Source organism: Ceratotherium simum, chromosome 4, assembly GCF_057802395.1.
Source record: "Ceratotherium simum simum isolate JZ-2026a chromosome 4, ASM5780239v1, whole genome shotgun sequence".
Classification (NCBI taxonomy): domain Eukaryota; kingdom Metazoa; phylum Chordata; class Mammalia; order Perissodactyla; family Rhinocerotidae; genus Ceratotherium; species Ceratotherium simum.
This window is the reverse complement of record NC_141903.1, coordinates 76,717,565-76,733,177: the sequence shown is the minus strand read 5'-3', so window position 1 is coordinate 76,733,177 and position 15,613 is coordinate 76,717,565. Positions and strand designations below refer to the sequence as shown.

The 15,613-nt window shown below is 40.1% G+C and overlaps 1 protein-coding gene across 1 annotated transcript in view; it reads right to left on the bottom strand.

The window, feature by feature from the left end:
* Window positions 1–1,162: 1,162 nt before the first annotated feature.
* The window catches only part of LOC147917338 (uncharacterized), a 131,618-nt gene continuing 117,167 nt past the window's right edge, over window positions 1,163–15,613 (bottom strand). Inside the window, exon 4 of the mRNA XM_087430051.1 lies at window positions 1,163–2,083. The gene's annotated coding sequence lies outside the window, so the exon portion shown is untranslated. The remainder of the gene's footprint in view (window positions 2,084–15,613) is intronic.

The window sequence follows — 15,613 nt, the reverse complement described above, 5'->3', positions numbered from 1 at the left end:
TTTACTTTTTGAACTCTTTACTGGGATGAAAGCACCGCAGTGCTTTTGTGGTCTGCTACTTAAGTGGCTTCATTTTCCCTTGGGGGAAAAAAATGAAAGTAACAAGCAAAATATAGAGGAGGTTTTAGTTTGTTCTCTGATCAAAAGGGTCATTTATTGATCTAGTGCTTAAAAGGAAAAGATCTGTTTTTGGGAAAGCCATTGTACTGCCTAGAGTTTGAACTCTTCTCCTTTATTATCTATTAGAGCATGATAAGTCTACATTTTTCTGTCTGCAGAGGCAAAACTCTTAATTAAAATAAGAATTCAATCACCACTGTGACCATAAGACAGTTGTAATAAACTTGGAAAACTGAAAATAAACATGTGTGTTAATTGGAATGGTGATCATTTTTAGTTAGCCTCAAATAGAGATGATATCTTCCAAGTGATAGTTTTACACTGCAATATATTTGTTGTTTCCTTTCTTTAAAGAGAAAATTAGAGGGAATTGTACTTTGAAATTAAATATTATCTACTTTCTCACCTTCCAGACCCCAGAATATAGCTTGAATAATCTACAGAAGAATTGCCCAGTGACTATAAGAATAAACTGGAAGCAGAAATTTCAGCCTTAATTCAACTATAGACCCGTTATGTGAACTTGAACAAGTTAGCAAATTCTTTCTACATTTGTTTTCTTCTTGAAAACTTAAAATAAGGACAATAAGGAACTAGAGTTTAATGTGTATTGATAAATTGAGATACATGGGTCATTTTACAAAAAAGACATTTGATCCCTTCTTAGTATCAAACTTAAAGATTTTTGGATGTATATAAAATATATCTAGATAGATAGATTTATGTGTGTGTGTGTATATAAATTATTGTAGTAAGTGATGGACTCCAGTATGTCACATAAATATTGAATAAATACACAAAATTGTGCTGATACAGCTTTCCCAAACTTTGTTCTTTGGAACAGTAGTATTTCATAAGACATTGATAGGTATTCTTTGGGGTAGGGGGAGGGTTCTTTGTTGGAATAGTGTGATTTTATTTTTTGTTTTTATAAATTTACAATATAAATTGAAAAATTAAAGACTCTGAGAAAGAACACAGAAATAGAGCTAATGCTTCCAAAATCTGTTTGATCTCATTATAATGATTAATGTAAGACCTTTATTAAAAATTCCATCACTGTTCCAAATATACATTTGAGAAAGAAAACTTCGTACTGGCAAAAATACACATTTTAAAACCTCATAACACGTGTATTTAAAAACTGGCTTAATCATTTAACTGTAATACTAGGGGGAAAATATTTAGCTCTTTCTTAGATGTCAATTCTTATTTGAAAAGTAGGGGAAATAATTTTTTTTTTCTTGGCAGGGGAAGATCCACCCTAAGCTAACATCTGTTGCCAGTCTTCCTCCTTTTTTCTTCCCCCTTTTTACCCCCAAAGCCCCAGTACATAGTTGTGTATAGTTGTAAGATCTTCTGGTTCTTCTATGTGAGCTGCTGCCACAGCGTGGCTACTGACAGATGAGTGGTGTGGTTCTGCGCCTGGGAAATGAACCCGGGCTGCCGAAGTAGAGTGCGTGGAACTTTAACTGCTGGGCCAGCGGGGAAGGAAATAACTTTTTTATCCTATGCTTGCTGTGTTTATAATATATGGGTTATGCGATATATCAACTTACTGCTCATTCCACTTCTGCTTTGCTATTTTAGTTGAGTTATCTTTTTCTCTTTAGTTTTCCTATTTTGGTAAGATTGAAGTCAATATCATTGTTAGATAAGTTCCACGTGGGAAATCATGGATTTCAAGGGGTTGTCAATGCAATACATAAAACTAAGAATCTATATGGGTTAATAACGCGTAAGTCTCAGAAAGCCTAAGTACAATGGCTTAAACAAATAGAGTTTTTGTTTGTTTGTTTTTCCATGTTGCAGGAAGTACAAACCAACACTTCTATCTTTCTACTCCATCGTCCTTGGCATGTTGACTCTTCAAAGACTCTTCTTACTTGTCGCTTTATGGCGGGTAGATAGCTGTTGAAGCTGGTAGATAAATGGTATTGCACCTCCAGGCATTGTCTACTTTCTAGAAGGAAGGATTAGGAAAGTGTCAGACACAAAGCCAGCCCCATTTATCCTCCTTTATTATTAAAACAAAGCTTTTCCAGAACCATTCCATCCAGACCTGGGACAGGTAGCACTCCTGCTTCAAGGGAGGCTTGGAAATTTGGGAACGGTGTTGTCATAACTGAGTTAGGCCGATTATGTTTCATTGCCTGACTCTAAACATATCACTGACTCTAACACAATTGTAGTTTTCTTAGCATGGAAGAGGAAAGCAAAAGCCTCAATTTGGGCAAATTGAGTTATTCCACAGAATCTCTTTTAAATGCATAGATTGATACGAAACAAGGATAGCATCAGGAATTAAATAATGATCCAGAAAAGTTTCTGTGTTTAAGGTAGAGGAAGTCAACATTAGGGAATCCGCATTTTTAACAATCCCATGTAGTAATTCTTATAGTCACTAAGTGGCTTTGCTTGCCAGTTTCCCTAGAATATGGAACCTGAGGTGAGGACTAAGTAACAGTGCTTTATTTCATATCTGCAAACCTAAGACAAGAAGAGTAAGGAATAAGGGCAATAAGACAAGGAAAAGATGTGGAAAATAAATGAAATGGTGTTTATATGTTTATATATACTGCTTCACAATGAGCAATGATGTTGCTAGGCAGATGTATTTACTCAGCACACAGCATATTCCTGGGCATGCTGCATGGAAGGATGTCAGGGAAAGAAGAAATTTATCTGCTTGACTTCCTCCTATCTTCTCTTTCCCAATGGTCAACGTTTTCACCATAGGGAGCTAACTCTCCATCATTTTCAAGTTGCGTCATCCAGTTCCTTTGCATGCCAACAACTTTGGATGCATAACATGATGTGCCAGATCCCATGGCCTGAGATGAGGTATTCCATTCAAATCTAAAAGTAGAGGAAGAAGTACAGACGGAGTCAAGATGGCGGCGTAGGCAGACTCGGAACTCACCTCCTCCCGTGGACACAGCCAATTTACAGCTACTCGTGGAAAAATTACCCCTGAGACAGAACTGAAAACTGGATAAGAGGAACTCCTGCAACAACGGACAATCCTAACTGAGGTAGAAGAGGCAGAGACTCCCTTCTGGAGAGGAAAAACGCCGCCTTCACAAGCCACCAGCGTCACGGCCGCCGGGAGCAGCTCACAGGTACGCAGCCTCCCTGGAGGCGCGGGGCCCTGAGCCGGGGAGCGCCCCCGCTGTGGGCATTTTGTGGACCCAGCACAATCGAGACCAGCGGCATAATATCTGACTGTGCCTGCTACTAAAGCATTGGGGAGCACCCCCAGAAAACCCGGTTCACAAAGAAACTACAACTGGCTCTTAAAGGGCTCGCACGTAAACTCACCCGTTTCAGAAAGCAACCTAAAATCACCAGAAAGAAAGGTGCACAGTGCTTTGGTGACAAGAGACTCACCTAATAGGCCCTGAGTGCATCTCGGTGAGGGGTGAGACCTCTCCAGGGACTGGGACATTGGCGGTGGCCATTGTTGTGGCCTGGTGTGGGCGTGCTGACACAGACACCATTGGAGTTCTCCCTGAGGCCTGCTAGCCCAGGGTCTGCCCCACCTGCTAGAGCACCGATTTAATCCGGCTCAGCCAGCGCAGGCAGCCCACCCTAGAGACTGGCCCCACCCAACAACAAGGCCTCGGGCAACTTGCGGGCCTGCATAGATTGGTGACTGGATTCTCTGCAGCCTGACAACTGAGCCGACTTGAGCCGGGCAGGGTGTGCACAAGGAGCGGGTGGAGAGTGTGGGGCGGTGGCGGAGTGTGTGGGGCTCCCGCCGTGGAGAGACTGGGTCTGCTTGGGGAGGTTGGGGCGCTCACACGGGGCAGGACTGTGTTGACTGTGTGTGTGGACCTGTGGGCGGCAGGGCTTCTCAGCTGCAGAAGACTTGTGCTTCTCAAAGACCCACATAGGGGGTTTGCCCCACCTTCCAAAGCCTGAAACAATTGGGTGCTCCTGTTCCTGAGGCCAGCGCCACCCAGCTGCAATCCTCAGAGAGCTGACAAGAGACCTAATAGGCTAGAGGCTTACAGCAATTGTAAGGCCCTGAGCCTAACAACCTGCCACGGTGGGGGCCTACTCACTTAAAAGAAATACTGCAACAGGAATGTGGTATTAGAACTTGCAGCCAACTGTGCTGGGGCTCCCCAGGCCTGATAAAGAGACTGAAGGGCCCACAACAACTACAAGCAGTTGAGCATTACAACAGCTGACCAGGAGCATAACTCGGCCTCCCTGGGCACCTACAGGGAGAGCAAACAGGCCACAACAGAAGGACACACGTAGCCCACATAGGGGTCACCCCTGGAACATTGAGAACTGAGGGAAGCACACTGGAAGCCTCCCAGGGCATCACTTACATAAGGTCAACTATCCAAGAGCAGGAGACATAGCTGACCTACCTAATACGTAGACACAAGCACAGGGAAAGAGGCAAAATGAGGAGGCAAAAGAATACATTCCAAGTAAGGGAACAAGACAAAACCCCAGAAAAGGAACTAAATGAAACAGAAATGAGCAACCTACCTGACAGAGAGTTCAAACTAAGAGCGTTAAGGATGCTCACTGATCTGGGGAGAAGAATAGATGAACTCAGTGAGAATGTCAACAAAGAAATGGAAGATAGAAAAAAGAACCAATCAGAAATGAAGAATACAATACTGGAAATGAAAAATTCACTAGAGGGACTCAAAAGCAGAGTAGAGGATACAGAAGAACAGATCTGTGAGCTGGACGAAAGACTAGAAGAAATTACCCAAGGTGAACAGGTAAAAGAGAAAAGAATTAAAAAGAGTGAGGACAGTCTAAGGGACCTCTGGGACAACATCAAGCGCACTAACATCCGTGTTATAGGTGTCCTGGAAGGAGAAGAGCGAGACAAGGGGGCAGAGAATCTATTTCAAGAAATAATAGATGAAAACTTCCCTAACCTAAGGAAGGAAACAGACATCCAGGTACAGGAATCACAGAGAGCCCCAAACAAGATAAACCCAAAGAGGCCCACACCAAGACACATCATAATCAAAATGTGCAGAATTAAAGATAAAGAGAGAATCCTAAAAGCCGCAAAAGAAAGTCAAGTTACATGCAAAGGAAACCCCATACGGCTATCAGCTGACTTCTCAGCAGAAACCTTACAGGCTAGAAGAGAATGGCACGATATATTTAAAGTGCTAAAAGGAAAAAACTTACAGCCAAGAATACTCTACCCAGCAAGGTTATCATTCAAAATGGAAGGAGAGATCAAAATTTTCCCAGACAAGCAAAAATTAAAGGAGTTTGTCACCAAGAAACCAGTGCTACAAGAAATGTTAAAGGGACTGATTTAAGGGGAAAAGAGACGACCACAAATAGGAAAAATTATCTATTTCTATGATAAGAACATAATGGATACAAATGCACAAAAAAGAGGTTAGATATGATATCAAAAACATAAAAGGAGGGAGGAGGGGAGTTAAAGAGTAGAGCTTTCAGACAGAGGTCAAACTAAAGTGACCATCAATTCTTTATAGAAGAAGAAAGGAACAGAGAAGGACTACTAAAACACTGAGAAAAAAAAAAAAAGTTAAAATATGGCAGTAAGTACATACTTATCAATAGCTACTTTAAACGTCAATGGACTAAATGCTCCAATTAAAAGGCATAGGGTGGCTGACTGGATTAAAAAACAAGACCCATATATATGCTGCATACAAGAGACACACTTCAGACCTAAAGACACTCACAAACTGAAAGTGAAGGGATGGAAAAAGATACTCCACGCAAATGGCAATGAAAAGAAAGCTGGGATAGCAGTACTCATATCAGACAAAATAGACTTTAAAACAAAAACTGTAAAAAGAGACAAAGAAGGGCATTACATAATGATCAAGGGAACAATCCAACAAGAGGATATAACACTTGTAAATATCGACCCACCCAATGTAGGTGCACCTAAATATATAAAGCAATTATTAACAGACGTAAAAACAGAAATAGACAGTAACACAATAGTAGTAGGGGACTTTAACACTCCACTTACACCAACGGATAGATCATCCAAACAGAAGATCAATAAGGAAACATTGGCCTTAAACGACACACTAGAACAGATGGACTTAGTAGATGTATACAGAGCATTCCATCCAAAAACCGAAGAATACACGTTCTTTTCAAATGCACATGGAACATTCTCCGGGATTGATCACATATTAGGCCACAAAACAAGTCTCCATAAATTTAAGAAGATTGAAATAATACCAAGCATCTTTTCTGACCACAACGGTGTGAAACTAGAAATCAACTATAGGAAGAAAATCTGAAAAGCCACAAATACGTGGAGATTAAACAAAATGCTACTGAACAACGACTGGGTTAACAAAGAAATCAAAGAAGAAATCAAAAAATACCTGGAGACAAATGAAAATGAAAATACGACATGCCAGAATTTATGGGATACAGCAAAAGCAGTTCTAAGAGGGAAGTTTATAGCGATACAGGCCTATCTCAACAAACAAGAAAAATCTCAAATAAAAAATCTAACAATGCACCTAAAGGAACTGGAAAAAGAAGAACAAACAAAGCCCAAAATCAGTAGAAGAAGGGAAATAATAAAAATCAGAGCAGAAATAAATGAAATAGAGACCAAAAAAACAATAGAAAAAATTAATAAAACCAAGAGCTGGTTCTTGGAAAAGATAAACAAAATTGACAAACCTTTAGCTAGACTCACCAAGAAAAAAAGAGAGAAGGCACAAATAAGTAAAATCAGAAATGAAAGAGGAGAGGTTACAACAGACACCTCAGAAATACAAAAGATTATAAGAGAATACTATGAGAAGCTATATGCCAACAAATTCGACAATCTGGAAGAAATGGATAAATTCTTAGAATCATACAACCTTCCAAAACTGGATCAAGAAGAAGTAGAGAATTTGAATAGACCAATCATCAGTAAGGAGATCGAAACAGTAATCACAAACCTCCCCAAAAATAAAAGTCCAGGACCAGACGGCTTCCCTGGTGAATTCTACCAAACATTCAAAGAAGACTTAATACCTATCCTTCTCAAACTCTTCCAAAAAACTGAGGAGCGGGGGAAGCTCCCTAACTCATTCTACGAAGCTGACATTACCCTGATACCAAAACCAGACAAGGACAACACAAAAAAAGAAAATTACAGGCCAATATCACTGATGAACATCGATGCAAAAATCCTCAACAAAATACTAGCAAATCGCATGCAACAACACGTTAAAAAGATTACAGACCATGATCAAGTGGGATTTATTCCAGGGATGCAGGGATGGTTTAACATTCGCAAATCAATCAACATAATACACCACATTGATAAAATGAAGAATAAAAATCACATGATCATCTCAATAGATGCAGAGAAAGCATTTGACAAGATACAGCATCCATTTATTGTAAAAACTCTGAATAAAATGGTTATAGAAGGAAAGTACCTCAACATAATAAAGACCATATATGACAAACCCACAGCTAATATCATCCTCAACGGTGAAAAACTGAAAGCTATTCCTCTAAGAACAGGAACCAGACAAGGATGCCCACTGTCACCACTCCTATTTATCATAGTACTGGAAGTCCTAGCCAGAGCAATCAGGCAAGAGAAAGAAATAAAAGGGATCCAAACTGGAAAGGAAGAAGTGAAACTGTCACTATTTGCAGATGACATGATTTTATATATAGAAAACCCTAAAGAATCCACCAGAAAACTTTTAGAAGTAATAAACGAATATGGTAAAGTTGCAGCATACAAAATCAACATACAAAAATCAGTTGCATTTCTGTACACTAACAATGAAGTAGCAGAAAGAGAAATTAAGAATACCATCCCATTTACAACTGCAACAAAAAGAATAAAATACCTAGGAATAAACTAAAGAGGTGAAAGATCTGTACACCGAAAACTATAAAACATTTCTGAAAGAAATTGAAGAAGACACAAAGAAATGGAAAGATATTCCATGCTCTTGGATTGGAAGAATTAACATAGTTAAGATGTCCATACTTCCTAAAGCCATCTATAGATTCAATGCAATCCCTATCAAAGTTCCAACAACATTTTTCACAGAAATAGAACAAAGAATCCTAAAATTTATATGGAACAACAAAAGACCCCGAATAGCTAAAGGAATCCTGAGAAAAAAGAACAAAGCTGGAGGTATCACACTCCCTGATTTCAAAATATACTACAAAGCTATAGTAACCAAAACAGCATGGTACTGGCACAAAAACAGACACACAGAGCAATGGAATAGAATCGAAAGCCCAGAAATAAACCCACACATCTATGGACAGCTAATCTTTGACAAAGGAGCCAAGAACATACAATGGGGAAAAGAAAGTCTCTTCAACAAATGCTGTTGGGAAAACTGGATAGCCACATGCAAAAAAATCAAAGTGGACCCTTACCTTACACCATACACAAAAATTAACTCCCAATGGATTAAAGACTTGAATGTAAGACCTGAAATTGTGAAACTTCTAGAAGAAAACATAGGTAGTACGCTCTTCGACATCGGTCTTAGCAACATCTTTTCAAACACCACATCTGACTGGGCAAGAGAAACAATAGAAAAAATAAACAAATGGGACTATATCAAACTAAAAAGCTTCTGCACAGCAAAGGAAACCATCAGCAAAACGAAAAGACAACCTAACAATTGGGAGAAGATATTTGCAAACCATACATCTGATAAGGGCTTAATCTCCAAAATATATAAAGAACTCATGCATCTCAACAAGAAAAAAACTATCAACGCAATTAAAAAATGGGCACAAGACCTGAACAGACATTTCTCCAAAGAAGATATACAGATGGCCAACAGTCACATGAAAAGATGTTCAAAATCACTATCAGGGAAATGCAAATCAAAATTACAATGAGATATCACCTGACGCCCGTCAGAATGGCTATAATTAACAAGACAGGAAACAACATGTGTTGGAGAGGATGCGGAGAGAAGGGAACTCTCATACAATGCTGGTGGGAGAGCAAACTGGTGCAGCCACTGTGGAAAACAGTATGGAGATTCCTCAAAAGATCAAGGATAGAACTACATATGATCCAGCTATTCTACTGCGTATTTATCCAAAGAACTTGAAAACATCAATGCATAAAGATACATGCACGCCTGTGTTCATTGCAGTGTTATTCACAATAGCCAAGACTTGGAAGCAACCTAAGTGCCCATCAAGGGATGAATGGATAAAGAAGATGTGGTATATATACACAATGGAATACTACTCAGCCATAAGAAACGATAAAATCCAGCCATTTGTGACAACATGGATGGACATTGAGGGTATTATGCAAAGTGAAATATGTCAGAGGGAGAAGGTCAAATACCGTATGGTTTCCTTCATTAAGTAGTAGATAATAACAACAATAAACAGACACATAGGGACAGAGATTGGATTGGTGGTTACCAGAGGGGAAGGGGGGAGGGAGGAGGGTGAAAGGGATAATTCGGTACATGTGTGTGGTGATGGGTTGTAATTAGTATTTTGGTGATGAACGTGATGTAATCTATGAAGAAATAGAAGTACAATGATGTACACCTGAAATTTTTACAATGTTATAAACCAATGTTACTGCAATAAACACAAAATTAAAAAAAAATAAATAAAAGTAGAGGAAAAGGATAAAAACTCCAGGCACGCAGCTGGTCTGCCTGGCTGTGTGGCAGCTGTCAAGTGGGGAGAACTGACGCTCACAGAGAATGATTTGGTTGGGACCCAGTGGCAGCAGTGTGGTCCAGGAGATGGGAGGACCATGGGAATTTGAAAAAGATAACATTTTTGTCTGATTCTTTTGTGTTCTGCCCACCAAATTCCGATTTGGAGGGGCTTTCCCACACACATCCAACAGGCAATTCGCTGGACACCAACTGGGCGTCCTACAATTCGACTCAATTTTCACACTATTTACCCAGAGATAGCTTCAGATTCCACAGGTTAAGGGCTCAGTCCTACAATACTGGCCCCTCCCCACCCACCACATCAGACTCCAGTCCCCAGCCCAGGTTGTTACCTGTGCTTCTAACCAGCTGATTACAAATTGGCAGTTCCAACAACTCCCTGCAATTGAAGATGCTAATCGCGAGTCCAGGTTGTTACCTGTACTTCTGACTGACTGGCTATAAATCAGAGGTTCCCATGACCCCCTCGGGTTTGATTAATTTGCTAGAGTGGCTCACAGAACTCAGAGAAATATTTTACTTACTAGATTACTGGTTTATTATAGGGCGATATAACCCAGGAACAGCCAGACGGAAGAAATGCATAGGGCAAGGTATGGGGAAACGGTATGGAGCTTCCACGCCCTCTCCAGGCGAGCCACTCTTCCTGAATCTTCACATGTTCATCAGACCAGGAGCTCTCCAAACCTTGTCCTTTTGGATTTTGTGGAGGCTTCATTAAATAGACATCATTGATCTAACCATTGACCATTGGTAAATGAACTCCACCTCCAGCCCCTCTCCCCTCCCCAGAGGTTGGGGAGCAGGACTGAAAGTTCCAACCCTCTCATCACATGCTTGGCTCCACTGGCAACCAGCCCCTGTCCTTTGGTGTATTTCAAAAGTCACCTCATTAACATAACAAAAGACCTTTATCACTTTCAATACTTAGGAAATCACAAGGATTTTAGGAGCTGTGAGCTAGGAATCCTGGAGGAAGACCAAATCTATATTTCTTATGATAAATCATGATATCACACTATTATACCAAATCTGAGAATTGGTGATTTTAGAACTTAATTTATCTCTGGAGCCTAGGCTAACTCCAGGGCCTCATGCCAGATTGAGTAGCCCTGCAATTTCTTCAGGAGTTTTAAGGCATCTTCATTATAAACTATATTGCTGATAGACAGTGTACCTCACTGGTGAAGAACAGGACTTTGGTTTCATTCACAGTGGGACTTGAATTTGAGCTGTGCTGATGTTTATCTCTGTCACCTTGGGAAAGTCATTTTGCCACTCAGCCTCAGTTATTTTTTCATCTAAAAAAGTGAAAATATTAATATTGCTTTTCCTTTAGGGTTTTTGGGGAGGACGGTATCTGATAACCTGTTTAATGGACTTGGTACAAAATAGCTCCGCATATATAACTTTTTCATTCAATTCCTTCTCCCTTCTTGAAGACCATTTCTATATTTTCAGAAACCTTTGCTTGTCAGACGGATTCACACTTCAGTAGTCCTAATGGCCAAAATAGGTTGGGGATTTCTATGTTTTATCCTGTCTGCTAGTCCAGACAGGCCAGAAGTGGCCGGAGAACTCCCTAGCCAATTCCACTTTCAGAAATGCAAACTACAGAGCACATTTTGCTTTCCCTAAGGAAAAGGCTCAGGTAACATATGAGGATGTTGAAATAACACCACACCCACCACTTTCCAGAGCAGCTAATTTAAAATCACTCGCAATCTGGGAGATTCTTTCTCAGTATCTTCTTGTAAGAACCTACAGCTAACTGTTTACTGAAAGGTTTCCCGAGAATAGGATTTTATCCAAGACTTGTGACAGTGGTAACTTAGAATGAGGCTACAGAGATCTAATTAAAAAGGTGATTTCCTAACATATGGAGCTCCTATGTGAAATCAAGAGAATGTGCTCTGCTGGGGGAGATGCTGACCCTGTAAATTCTTATGACGTTAGGTTTAAATCTGAACTGCTAAACACCTTTCAAATATTTAACTCTCCCCAAGTGAATGCACTCCCTGCAAAGCTCTATTTGTTGACTTTTATCCCAGTTGGACTGACTTTGGGGACTGTATCACTGAGACCTGTGCATTAAGTGGTACATATGTTGAATAAACAGCCAGACAGCTACCAACTGTTAAGTTGCTTTACCAGAGTATTAAAAAAAGCACATATGCCATGTTGAAAAGCAAAGGAAAAACAAAGGTTTATAATAGAACTAGGAAATGGTTCGGGTTAAATGCAACCACGTGCTTATGGGCATGATTATTTTTGTAAATAGCATTAGAATTATTTTGGTGGAGAAATCATAACATCAAAATGATCTCAGATGTAGCATTAGATATGATACCTCATCCTGTGGCTCATAATTCATTATTTAGTTAATAAATTGAGAGGGGGACAAGCTCTATTAATATAAGCAAAGGCTGGAAATGTGCTCAGTGAGGAAACACAGGTTTGATTTTCTCACAAGCAACAGATGGAAATAAAGGGACAGGTTGTTCTTTACAGGTATGGATGAAACAACAGAACATACCAGCTTTTCTGGCAAGAAGGCTGGAAGTATTTATAGATAGTTTTCAGTCTTGTTGCCACCAGTGTTGCTCTCCTATAATGCTATGGTGGAACAACGTTGACTGTGCACCCAGGTGGCCACCTGCTGAGCTGAAAGAATCGTGGTCACCAGCAATTGATTTGCATAGGAGACATAGTACCCTTGTTATTTTGAAGTGTGTCTTAGTTTATTTTGGCAGGGTAATGGATTCCTGAACTCCTTGTAACCACAAGAATGTCAGTTCAGGTGCACTGGAAGCAGATGCCAAGACTGAGATTTATTGGAGGTAATATGCAGTGAAGAGAAAGAGGAGAGGGAAAAGGGAAAGACTTCAGACTGTGATGCACTGTGTGAAATGAGGGAGGAAGGAAGGAGAATTGGATATAAAGAGGCTCAGAGACCAGTGTTTCCCTGACAAAGTTGCAACCAGCCCCGCGAGGAGCTCTGGAGTAGAGATTGCCCACTAGAGAAGTCCTATGATGGACAAAAATGGCCAGGTCCTGGAACTTGTCACCTCTGCCATCATTGGCTGGAGCTGCCTGCAGAAAGTATGTCCTCTTATTAAACACCAGGGTGGACTCCAAAGGTGCTGCACCTGGAGGTCGTTGGCTGGCAGCACCCCTGTGGCAAGTACTCCCTTGACAGGAGGTTTGAATGCGGCAGTTCTGTGGCTGGCACAACATGCTTTCTAAAGACAGCCCTGAAGTAGACTTCTAAGAAGGAATGACTTTCATACATTCATCTGTAACAAAGAGCAAAGATAACTTGGTCTATGTGGCTTCTCTTGTGAGTTTATATCCATACAAGTCCCCAAAACTTGCAAAACACTCTGTGTTGGCCCCTACTCACCATCCTACCCTTTCTTTTCTGCATGACTTGGAAGTAAAATGTACTACACAGTAAGGGAAAGATTTTCCTAGGGTGGAAGAATACTGTAAAATTCTACGAAAACAAACGTATGTTACTGGTCCAGTAATAAAGAGCCAGAGGGAGCAACGTTCAGATTCTGGTTTTGCAACTCACTAACCAAGATCTTGAGTAACTTACTTAATTTCTTTGTGTCTCATTTTCCTTATAATGAAAAAAAAGCAAGAATAGTATCAAATATTGTTCATTTGAAGAGTGATTTGTTGAGACATTTCCTTGTTCTAGAAACTTTTATTCTGACAAGGTGGGTTGCTGTACTTTGAGACAATGTTACGTACTCCGTTTATGACATTTTCACTACACATATATGGCACATTTCAGAAGAATCACAGTTCAGAATCAATGAAAATAAATATACAATTATTTATTGGGCCCTTACTTAGCTCCTAACACTGCTAGTGCAGATGCTATTAAATAGGAGAACAGGAATTTGAGTAGAGTATGATGCTTTTTATCTGTAGATAATATCCAATTATTTCAGCATTTAGGTACCCTCTTTAGTTTCTATGGCTTAAAACAACACAAATTTATTATCTTCCAGTTATGTAGGTCAGAAATCTGTCACAGGTCTCACTGGGCTATGATCAAAGTGTAAGGCTAGGCTGTGTTCCTTTCTGGACACTCTAAGACACAGTCCCTTTCCTTGCCTTTCTGGGTTCTGTAGGCTGCCCACACCCCTTGGCTCATGGTCCTCCTCCCCCATCTTCAAAGCCAGCAATGTTGCATTTATCTGGCCATTCTTTTGTACTCATGTCCTTTTGACCACAGCTGGAGAGTTTCACTGATTTGAAGGACCCACGTGATTAGATTGGGCCCAGCTGGCTAATCCATGATACTATCCCCGTATCAAGGTCCTTAACTTAACCACATTTGCCAAGTCCTTTTTCCCATGTAAGGTAACCTATTTATGGGTTCCGGGGATTAGGAAATGGACATCTTTGTGGGGGTCAAAGAATTTGGGCAGCCTCTAGAAGCTGGAAAATGTAAGGAAAAGGATGCCTCCCTAGAGTCTTCAGAAAGGAAAGCAGCAATAGAAACGACATTCCCCACATCCTACCTGAGTTTACTTTTCACTCCACTATGGTGCACTTTCCTGACAGATCCAGCCATCATCCCTTTTATCCCTAGGGCTGAATCTACTGATCCAGCTGGCTAGCAGATGTCCTATTTTATTTGTCTAGCCACCGAAGTGTCTCTTGCACAACATATTTTGTTTCTTATCTCTGTCCCTTTGCTCATGCTCTTTCCAGCTTTGGAAATGACCTCGATCATTGGCTCTGCCTTTTCAAATCCAGGGTATTTCTCAAGGTTCTGCTAATGGCTCAGCTCCTTCCTGAAGATTTTTCTGCTTACTCCATCCCACCCTGAATGTTTCCATCTGAAAATTCCAATTATATTGGAATCAGAGCCTGGCAACTTAGCTCAAAGTGTTTTATATTAGCAATATCTCCCCCAACCCAAACGGTGTTAGACTTCTCAAGAACAGGGACAATCTGTTATATATCTTTTGTGTCTCACTCAGCCAATGCTACATACTTAGTGCCAAGTCAGTACTAAATTAACACTTTGTTTATTGAGAAGTAGTCAACATTTAAAATATAAATACCTTTAAGAGCTGATTACATCCTTTCTGTTATTAACGTTACAATGTGGTTTATGTAATAAATTGAGTACGTTCTAAACTGGGATCTGATTAGAGGGTTTAATAAGAAGACTATGGAGAGAGAGATATAACCACAAACAGAACCAGAGGATGTGGGCCTGGAAGGGGAACAAGTGGGCTTTCTAGGAAACCGTAGGAAGCCTGAAATCACCAGTAATCAGGGGAGTAGGTGGAGGCAGCAGTCAGGCAGATCAAGGTAAGGAGAGCGGAAGTAGAAGGGCCAGTTTTACCAACTTCATAATTTTGCCTGGACCAGACATTGTTTAACATCCCTGCATTCAGAGAGTCTATGATGTAAGAAATAATGTAGTTGATATGATCAAGACTGGGATAAAAATGTATATTTCATCATGAAACAGATGGATTTTAGAAATTTTGTAAAGAAAAAGTGGTAGAATTTGGCACAGTTTGAATGTTTGAATGTAGAAAGAGAATATTGCATTGTGGAATTTCCCATTTCTTTTTCTATTTGAAATTACAGAGAATTTATAGTCTCCTTTCTCTCTTTCTGTGTCTCTTTATATATTTATATCTATATCTATATCTACACATTATCTGTCATTACTTTCTATCAATTACATTGCTTAAGTATGATAGGCAATTTTATTTCTTAGCTTTGATACCTATGCAAAGGATAATTGCATAAAAATGAAATTA